The following is an 11349-nucleotide window of genomic DNA, read 5'->3' on the forward strand; positions in this document are numbered from 1 at the left end:
TCTAAATCACTCTGGACATTTTTACTTTCAAAGTTGACGCAGTTTTTAAACAAAAGAGAAATTTATACCTCGATTTCCATTATTATCCAACTTTGTCACATTGTGGTACCATAAAGGAGAGGACAAAATACATAAATATGATCACAACTTTCTAAAGAAAAAAATCTGACTTTCAATGTTAACGTAAGAATTCACCACCACCATTATTATTATTATTATTATTATTATTATTATTATTATTATTATTATTATTATTATTCCTTTTTTTAAAATCTGATGTTTTTTATAATTTATTATATTTGATTCTGCATAAACCCCCTACTGTTTTTGTTATTAGTCCTTATTAATGTCTGCTTATTTGTTACCCCTATAGGAACAAAACATTTGGCGAAGGTAAAAAAAATACGTACACCCGGTGGTTAGGGTTTAGGGGTTAGGGTCTTTTTGTTACGCCGAAAACTGGTGGTGTACGTATTCTTTACCTCCGCCAACTTTTAAATTAATACAATTTTCTAATTATATCTAATTATAAAAATATATGATGTCTTTTAAAACCTCGAATGGCTAGGAGGGGTAATATGAGTAAAATAGGAACCAAAGGGGTTCGTGGTTGAAAAATGTTTGAGAAACACTGCGTAGACTCTACGTAGTGCCGTCTTAGAGCATGGTTACCCTGAACAATTGCCGAGAGGCCTCACCGGTCTAAGAACCCGTTTCTGAACTACGTATGTGTTTGCTGTCAATTAGTAAACACGTTAGGGCCTATTGCCCTGCTTCGCCAGGGGATCCATGTCTAAATCAGAAACTTTCAAGGTGGTTGATTGGTAGAATCGGAAGAACATCGGAAGAAGATGCCTTGTTGTACTTTAGATACGGCCGACTTTATGTTTTGAGTTTAAATCTCTTCTACTTTTCATCCTTTCTACGTTGATTGAAGTAACTGTTTTTGTCGCTTTTTCGTTAGGCATGGCTGTGTGGTAAGAAGTTTGTTTCCCAACCACATGGTTGCGGGTTCAGTCTCACTGCATGGCATATAGGACAAGGGTCTTTTACTGTAGCCACGGGCCGATTAAAGCCTTGTGAGTAGATATGGTAGACGGAAACTGAAAGAATCCCGTCATATATATATATGTGTGTGTGTGTTCTTCGTCACCACTTGACAACTGGTGTTGGTGTGTTTACGTGTCCGTAACTTAGTAGTTCGGCAGAGACGATCGATAGGATAAGTATTTAACTTCGAAGAAAAATAATAATAAAAAAAAAGTACTAGTGTTGATTTGTTCGACTAAAACCCTTCAAGGTGATTGCCCCAGCATCGCCGCAATTCAATGCCCTGAACATATATAAGATTTTAAAAAAACAATTTTTCCATCATTTGAAAATAAAACAAAATGAATGGAAAAGGAAAAAAAACAACAACAGTCAGATGACCGCGTGTAGAATATCTCGAAATATTTGTTCCAATTTCAGTGTTGAATATTTTCTTTCTTTCCGACTACATCAAAACGTGTTAACTATCTTCCATGAGTTTGCCTTGATTCGCTCATCTAATTTCGTGATTACGTATATTACATATTGAAGGAGAAAATAACAGGGTATATCTGAAATTTTCTACAAATCGTTTTCAGAGATTGTAATTTTACTGGAATTTGTTGTGAAAAAATGTTTGGGAGGTGTTGGAGGTGAAAGAAGTTTTAGATAATTCACACCAGTCGACTTTCTCTTTCGGATGGTGTAGATTACGATCACATTGGAATTTGTTGTGAAAAACTTTTTGGAAGTGAAGGGTGGGGGTGGGTGGTGAAAGAACTTTTGGATAACTGACACGTGACGATTTTGTTTACTCATAACTTTCAGGAAAAAAAATAAAAAACGGAGGATATTTTTTTTTAAATGAAATTTTGGACAAATACTTTTCAGAATTTAATGTGAAAGAAGAAATGTTGGAAGCACACACATACATACTGGACACATGTCACACACACACAATAAAACTTCAGGTGGAGGGGGTACACACACACTCTTTTAGGTACGCCCCCAAAGGCAATTGCTTTTTGTGGCGTAACAATTCTTTGTTACAGTTTTTTGTTATTACTTTTCATTGAATAACAATGACTCTTGCTTTTTTTTTCTTAATACGTCTGACCATAGACTAACATTTCAAGTTACAATTTGCAAACTATTTTCAGTTTACCATATTGTAGATTTTTTTTGCAGAAAACCAAACTGTTGTATGCTCTTCTTAACCCTTATCCGATGGCTGTTATTATTTATTATGGAGTTGAACTGGTGTCGGCCCTTCCCCCGTTTTTCGTTTTGTTTTTCATGGGATCAATAAAATAAAGTGCTATTTAAGTGTTGTGATGGATTTAATCAACTAATTCTCTTTTTCCCTTGTAAATCGTATACATTTTCACAATAAACTGAATTTCACATTTTGCCTTTAATGTTTATAAAAATGCATTTGTTTTCATTCAAGTTAGTAAGGTTAAGCAATTGTTCCTTTTATTTAAAGACATTGGAAATAGAACAAAGAAACAGAAAAATCTGTTTCAAATTTACATCAAGTAGACTGGCTTGACTAACAATAAAGACTCAATCATCCTCATCGTTTAATGTATTTGGCTCCAATTGTCTGGTTTGGCATGGTTTCTACAGCTGGATGCCCTTCCTAATACTAAACACTTTACAGAGTGTACCTGGTGCTTTTTATATGGCTCCAGCATGTAAATCTATATACTGTTAAAATTACTATCTCTATTTCTGTTTTAGTGAATGCTGTGAAAGCATTGGAAATGTTTCAACAATTGTTCTGTTGAAACACAAACCCTTTGCTTAAAATCACATCCAGTGCATTTCTTTGTCCTAGAACCCTTAACACAGATGAATTTTTGTCCCTCACTTTTATCAACATGAAATAATTTTCATTCATTGATGCAGGAAAACCAATAGAGAATAATATGTATGCAAACACAAGACAAACACAGTTAGACAAAACACATATGCATCAAACACGCACACACACAGCAAATACTGAATGCATGCACACGTGTATATAGATTTACATGCTGGGGCCATATAAAAAGCACCAGGTACACTCTGTAAAGTGTTTGGCATTAGGAAGGGCATCCAGCTGTAGAAACCATGCCAAATCAGACAATTGGAGCCAAATGCATGGGTAGTAATATGGAGTGGAACATTAAACGATGAGGATGATTGGGTCTTTATTGTTAGTCAAGCCATTCTACTTGATGTAAATTTGAAACAGATTTTTCTGTTTCCTTGTTCTATTTCCAATGTCTTTAAATAAAAGGAACAATTGCTTAACTCTATTAACTTGAATGAAAACAAATGCATTTTTATAAACATTAAAGGCAAAATGTGAAATTCAGTTTATTGTGAAAATGTATGATTTACAAGGGAAAAAAAATCATCATCCACAGTAACAAACACCATGCGCGTGCACACGCACACACACATTCACTCTTGTGTTTCACCAATCGAAGGAATGAGTGGAATGTTTGAAATGAGTAATGGTTTAAGCATTTCCAGCTTTCATTCTTTTACTTGTGCAACCTTAAATAAACAGGCCTTGGATATGGATTACTTGGTAGAGTTATGTGACAAAAGTAGGTACATCCTTACCTGAGTCCCTTATCAACTGTGAGAAAAAAAAAATTACATCTTTTTATTTTAAAAGCCAGTAGGGAGTTTCTCAGGTAAATTACTGACAGCATTAGTCAATGTGTCTGTTGTAGGCCCAGTCCTCTGTACCTCTGAGAACTATGCCAGCAGAGAGCAAGCTCCAGGAAGGACTTCCCATGCTAGAAAAGTCAAAGGATAGAGGCTGGACTAATATGGACCATGTCTATCCAGTGATAAAAATGGGTTTGCTTAGAGCCAAAACCCATATCTAGGAACAGAGGTAAAAATGGGTTTGTTTAAGGTGTACACCCTTACCCGGTAAAAAAAAGACAAGGCTACAAAAGCAGCAGTGACAATTCAAAACCAATAAGACCTGGAAGAGGACGGTCTTCACTCAGAGAAAACATGATATGTGTTGTAGCAAAATCTGAAAGGAAAATGCAAGGTTAATTGCCCTTTTGATCACAAGGGAAACAGAAAATAGTTGAAGGTGGGATACTGAAGCAGAGATGGAAAAGCAGGGATCGAATTGCAGAGAAGCAGAAAACACAGCCTTGAGTCGAGAACAGTAAAAATATGGAAAAAGAAAAGTTGCCAATGGCTTCTGCTCCTTAGGGAGCAAAAGGCTTAAGTAAGTGGTTAATGTGTGGAGCAATATTTCCTGTCACCAAGGCAGAGGCTACGGAACTGTGTGTTTAAAATTCAAAATTGTGGACAAAGTGATGAAATAGACTAATTTAGTACAACGCACGTTTTTTCCTAAAGGTTCTCACCATTGACTTCTCATCCTGAGCTAACAGTGCTTCATCATCCTTGGAAGATTTTTCTGGGGAATGGATCTTCATTTGATGGTCATGAGTCAGGTCAGCGTTCCTCATTGGACGACTTCCATTCCAAGAATGAACCAGGATTGGAATTGCTCACCCAACCGCCAATTCCCATCTCAAACTTCTGCCAAGTTGTTGTATAGTCTTTTGTGCCTGTGCCTTATATAGATCACCTATGCAGGTGCCACATATAAAGCACTCAGTACACTTTATAAAGTGGTTGGCGCTAGGGCATCCAGTTAAAACCATGCCAAAGCAGACGAATGGAACCTTGCTGGCTCCTGTCAAACCATCCAACCCATGCCAGCATGGAAAATGGATGTTAAATGATGATGATTGAAATATTGGGTTCAAATACTGGCAGGAATATACCCAAAAGGATCAATGGACATCAGAGAAGATGCATGCAGAATAAACAGAGGGATAGAATTCTATATTTCTGTGACGAGAAATTTATATTATGTAATTAAGTAAAAAAAAAAAAAAAGCTAGATTGTTACAAAAGTAGTAACTATGACAACCAAGACTGAAACCAGGATAGGGATTTGGAATATCTGAACTCTGTATGAGGCAGGAAAAAGTGCACAAGGGTGTAGAAAGAATGGGCCACACACTACGAAAGCTTGCACCAAATGTCGCTAAGCAGGCTCTTGATTGGAACCCAAAGGGGAAGCGAAAAGTGGGCCAACCAAAACAGTCTTGGTGCAGGAGGGTTGATGCAGAGGTGAGGACAGCCGGAATGACATGGACTGAGCTGAAGAGGATCCCCCAGAACCGCATCCATTGGAAGAATTTCTTTGCGGCCTTATGTTCCTCAGGGAGTCAAGAGGCTTTAGAGAGATAGAAGAGACATAGACATTAGGTTTATAAGCCTTAAAAATTCACTCTGTCACTGCCTGCGGGCGTAGCATAGTGGATAAAGACGTTGGTTAACATAATGAAGTCAGCTCAGCTAGAGGTACTGAGTTTAATCCCAGGCAAGGCACTAAGGTGAATTCACAAAACAATCAACAGAAGCAAAAAAAGTCATAAAATGCAGAGAGCGGAATGAGAACAGTGTAACCCCTGTGGATCAAATAAAGGGTTAAGTTCGAAATTCCAATACAACTGATTTTGACTCAAGACACCTGAAGGTTGGAATGTATGACAGTCAAAACTTAGGGAAAGCAACAATTAAAATGGGGACACCAGTCCCACTAACAAACAGTGTACATAAAATGAAGAGATGCCTACGCTTTTCTTGGAAGAAAATAAAACTGAGAAGTCTATCTCCTCCTTGGAAGCCATGAAGTTTACAATGGTAGGAAAATCCAAACAAGGATCTGATGGGTTTCTTGAATGGGATGTGGGAAGAGAATGAAACTAAGAAGCTATTGGCTTGTAAAAAAGATGAGGGCACAGTTTAATCCCATAGCATTCAGGCTACTCTGTCAAATGTAATGCTTATTTATTACCTCTGCCTTAGCGAAGGTGGTGGTATTATTTTCAGTTGTATTTGTTTGGATGAATTCAGATGAAGCCTTCAAGCGTGTTTGGCCTCATGACTGGTACAAACTGATGAGATTTTGTGATTGATCCGGTACCAGACAAGGATTCTGGATTATTTTTCCTGTTTTTTTTTTTTTTTTTACTTAATTTTTGAGAGCAGTCGAGTTGATTTTTAGTATCCATTTAGTATCCCCGTTTGTGAAAGTAGTCGAGTTTATTTCAGATATTCTCATTTTAAAAATCATTATTGAGAAGACATTGGTGTTACCTTGGTAGAGGTTTGCACTCTTGTTTACATTATTTTCAATTAATTGTGCATTACCTCATAGCTTTGAGGTTTCAACGATGTGATTGTGTATTTTTAGGTTGATGTTGTAAGATTGGTGTGGCTAGTTAGAACGTAAAATCGATAGAATATTTGGGCCCCGATATGGACAGTTTTAAATGTTGAAGGGTTAAAGAACAAGTGAATGACAAACTGCCAGTGAAAACCACACCAATAGATTTTTAGTGACTGTGTGTGACTCATCTGGGTAACATAATACTTCTCCTGCCCACTTCTAGACTCAAACTACTTACAAGCATATTTGGGACAATCCAATTTGAGTAGTGGGGCATGTTCATTGGAACAGAAATAAGTCAGAATTGTGGAGGATTCTAGAAATAACTCAGGTTTCGTTTTGTCGCCTATACATGTGAATTGTCCTAATTGTTTTTTGGTTTCTTCAAATTACTTTTTTTTTAATAATTATATTATTTGTGTTTTCTTTCATCATCTAATTATTTTGTGTAATTTCATGCAATTAGCCAATTTTTAATATGGTTTGGTACGACATGTGACACTTCCATCTTCACCACCTCTGTTGTATATTTTTTCATGTTTTGAATCCTCTTTGTAACAAATCCTTTGTATGCATAACTAGACCCTGTGGGATATAAGCCATTATTATATATGTATCTCATGTGAGTGTGTGTGCGCGCGCCATGTAAAATATACCTGTGCCAGAGCTGCTTGTGCTGGTACTGCGTAAACACACCTGTGCCTGTGGATGTATAAAAAGCACCCAGCAGACTCTGTGAAGAGGTTGGCATTAGGAAGGGCATCCAGCTGTAGAAACCATGCCACAACAGACAGTTGGAGTCTGGCCAGCTCCTGTCAAACCATCCAATCCGTACCAGCATAGAAAACAGATGTTAAATGATGATGATGATGATGTTTATTATTATTGAAAGAGAGAGAGAGCAGTGTATGTCATTAAAAGTGATACTGGGGTATAAATATATGAAGCCCATTATACCCATCATGACAACTTGTCTGATAAGGGTACATCAGGCACATGCATCACAACCATATGTGCTCAACATGGTGATCTCATATCAAGATAAACAGTGCATGACCTTGCAGGTGGGGCCCAGTTAGAATTTTCTTTCGGTCCAGTAGCTCATCCCACTCAAAAGGTCCCTGGTATATATTACCTAAGGATGTTGAATGAAACACCCATGTTTCCAGAGGTGAATTATTCAAACCCTCAAACATTTCTCTTGACACATGGCTATGATACTCCCCGACTACTTCTGCTCATGATCAGAGATGCACATATCATCATCCACCAAGGAACATGCTCAACTGGTTAAGGTCAAGCAACTGACAAGCAAATCTGTGGTACTTAGTAGAATATTTGCTGTAGCACTTCTATTAGGTTGTCTGAAAAGTTTGTGCCGATTTATAGTAGCTTACCTTTCGACTTATTTGCCATGAAACCACCTCAATTCTGGGAAGAGGGTATTTTCAAGTTAAAGGAAAGATGGAGATGCATTGTGCAACAAAATGGTTCGTATTTGGTTGATTAAAATGTAATGGCAAGTATTTATTGACCTTTTTCTTTCCTTTAAAAATCGGCACAAACTTTCCAGACAACCCAATATGCACAAAGACAAAACATGATAATACTCCAATGAGTTGAGATCAGACACCTGGGAGCCACTGCCTGTTACTGCATCAGGGCATTCATTATTATTGTCATTATGATTATTACCTTCGCTGAGGCTGAAGTATTGTTTTCAGTTGTGTTTGTTTTTCTGTGGACAAGATATCTCAAGAACCGCTGGATGAAACTTTCAGAGATGTTTGGCCTTGTGACTGGCACATACTGATTAGATTTTGGGATCAATCTGGTACCAGACAAGGATTCTGGATTATTTGTTATATTACCTTAACATGAAGTATTACGATCTTATGTTCACTTTCAAGTCTTTCTCTGATTATCTCCATTGAAAGCACGCTCATGGTTTCCACATAAGTTATGGCGGCATTGCTGTTCCAAAGTTCTATTTTCATTTCTCTATTATTAATTTTAGTCGCGTCTCTATCTTAGCAGAAATTGGTGGATAAAGGAATCAAACTAAATAATCAAACAGCAGCAAAACCATTCAGAGATTAAATAACGCTAACATATTCAGTAACAATAATAAATTTAATTTATCCTTGACAATTCTTCATTTTACCAATTTTGAATATATTGCTCCTGTTTAAAACCTCTTACCTACTTGACAATTGCATTTCTAGCTCTGCCTCGAAGGAAGCTTTACTTCTTGGACTCATGTTTTTGTGCGCAACGATGTTGTTAAACCTCCGTTAACAGCACTGCATGTAGGTCCTTTCCGTTTTCTTTCACGCATTGATAAATTTTTCACTATAGACCTTAATGGTCTTAAGACACTATATCAGTGGATAGACTAAAAAGGGCCTTCATAGAGAAAACTGTCCCTGTTCCCACCGCAGACGACACACACACCCAGCATTGCAAATTTGACATATGCCGGATGCTGTAGCCATAGTTGTCATTTGTTGTTAAGGTGTGAAGGTCATGTTCAGAGTATCAGTGAGAATACAAATTTACATGTGGTCTCTGGTCAACCTGTGTGATACTCTAATGACATGCTTGCATACATACATACATAGGAACATCAAATAGACCAGTGATTCTCAACCAGGGTCCATGTGGCCCTTAGGAGGTCTGTACAAGATTTTGTTGTTAAAATTTATGTGCAATAAATTGCTTATATTTCTACAATACACAAAATGTTTAACAAATTTTAATAGAATTCCAAATAATATTTAAATACAGAAATACAATAGGATGTGTTTTTTTTATACATATCGAATGTCTATGAGGGTCCAGTGAAGTAAAATAGGGATCAGAGGGGTCCATAGGTTAAAAAAGGATTGAGAACCCCTGGACTAGACCATCAGATGCAGTTATGCAACGCTGGTCACAATGCACTTCCAATTGTCTTGATTGCACCAATCTTTTTCATCATGACCCAAATTGCTTGACTCAATTGTCTTCCCATTGTCATGGAAGCTTCCCGAGTGATCTTTTCCAATCTCTTGGATACTACTCAGCAACTGCATGGGGTCCACCTGTTGTCTGTGAACCTTGTGATAGGTCAGGCCCAGTGGAAGTTGTGTTTTTGGTACTCTGCAATCACATTGTTCATTTCTCTCCATTCTCAAATTATCTTATTTCAAATGTGTATCATCATCGTCATCGTCATCATCCTTTAACGTTTGTTTTTCCATGCTGGCATGGGTTGGATGGTTTGACCAGAGCTGATTTAGCTTGGTTTCTACGGTTACATGCCCTTCCTAATGTCAACCACTTTACAGTATGTGCTGGGTGCTCTTAATGTGCCACCAGCATGAGTGCTTTTACGTGGCACACACACACACACACACACACACACACACACACATGGTGGTTGTCTACTCCTTATGCAGAGTTTGACCACCTCCTGTACCCACACCTGAGATCCATCATGGCATCTGATGTGGCTTTTTAAACCAGACAATGTTTTGAAAAGACACCCACATAAACTTGCATATCCGATTTGGACCACCAAGAGCTGAAGTTAAGTTCTGATCTTCATGGATCTTAAAAGGGCGGAGGAAGTCATGAGTAGTCAACAGCCATCCAACAAATATGAGTAAATATGTTTTTTAAAAACTTTTATGCATGTACAAGCTGCTCTGCATCAGACACCAGAATGATATTCAATCACTCTAAGAAGCATTTGGATATCGATTTGGTGTCTGGCACAGGATAGCTTACCTTATGGGCAGGTAGAAACTCTTTAACCTTGGTTGGTAATCTACCTAGGAGGAGGAAATCTCCAAATTAAAACCTGAGGCCTTGGAAGTTCCCAGTTTTTTGACATGTATATATATGTACTTGCATACTAATACATGTAAACATATACATGCATGCCTGTGTACATATACGCATACATACAGATATAATAGAAATATACTTCCATAATTACACACATACTTACACTTGTGTTAATTACGCACATACTTACACTTGTATGCATACACACACGTACGCACAGGTGAGTTAGCAAAGAAACCTTTAGGTCATTCGTCCAGCTAGAAATAACAGCCAAATCACCCTCAAATCACGTGCTATCATTTTAAAAACAGGCTACCTAAGCTGACGTAAAAAACAAGAACAAAACAGGATGGTCATATTTAGAGCAACACTTTTGATACATCTGCTGAATCCGGGCGACCTTCGTGCAGAACAACAACAACAAAACACACTTTAGATGATGTTGTCCTTGATACACTTTGACAGAAACGGTGGGATGGGCATGGTTGGATTGAGATAGATCAGGATGATCTTGTGTTAAACAATAACATATTTGTAATTGTAGACTTGTTAAAGTGTCAAGGCTTTGATAATTCTAGGCCAATTTGTTTGTATTTACTTCCTGGTTTGAAAAATCTTCAATAGAAATGGTGCAGTTTTGTCATAGAAGGATGCAAGTCAGTGCTTCCTATTATGGTATAATGTTTTTTCTTCTTTTACTTGTTTCAGTTATTTCAGTTATAATATGCTCCCAGAGTCAAAGTCGGTGCATGACCTGGGGGTTCACATGATCAATGATGCAACATTCCATGGCAACACTGTATAGGCGAGTGGCTGGCTGGATTCTGAGGACATTCAGAACCAGTAAAAGGGAAGCCCTGCTACCCCTATGGAAGACTTTTGTTCTCAGCTGCTTGGACTACTGCTTCCAACTATGGTCCCCAGAGAGTGTGAGACAAACTGTGGAACTGGAAGCACTCCAGCGCCAATACACAAAGAAGATTGACTCAATGCTAAAGTTGGGCTACTGGGAGAGGCATATATACATTTATGCATATATACATATATATACACACATGTACACATATATACATATATACATTTATATATATATATATATATATATATATATATATATTTATATATATATTTATATAAATAAGGACAAGATCGATATTTAAAATATTGATCATATCAAGTGGTCAGCATGGGAATAAAAACCATCAAAGGTAATAATT

General features: G+C 37.4%; 1 protein-coding gene across 1 annotated transcript in view; it reads left to right on the forward strand.

The window, feature by feature from the left end:
* The first annotated feature begins 6 nt into the window (after window positions 1-6).
* Window positions 7-11349, forward strand: part of LOC106876412 (serine/threonine-protein kinase pelle) — a 73816-nt gene continuing 62473 nt past the window's right edge. Inside the window, exon 1 of the mRNA XM_052976295.1 lies at window positions 7-183. The gene's annotated coding sequence lies outside the window, so the exon portion shown is untranslated. The remainder of the gene's footprint in view (window positions 184-11349) is intronic.

This window comes from Octopus bimaculoides, chromosome 24 (genome assembly GCF_001194135.2).
Source record: "Octopus bimaculoides isolate UCB-OBI-ISO-001 chromosome 24, ASM119413v2, whole genome shotgun sequence".
NCBI classification, from domain to species: domain Eukaryota; kingdom Metazoa; phylum Mollusca; class Cephalopoda; order Octopoda; family Octopodidae; genus Octopus; species Octopus bimaculoides.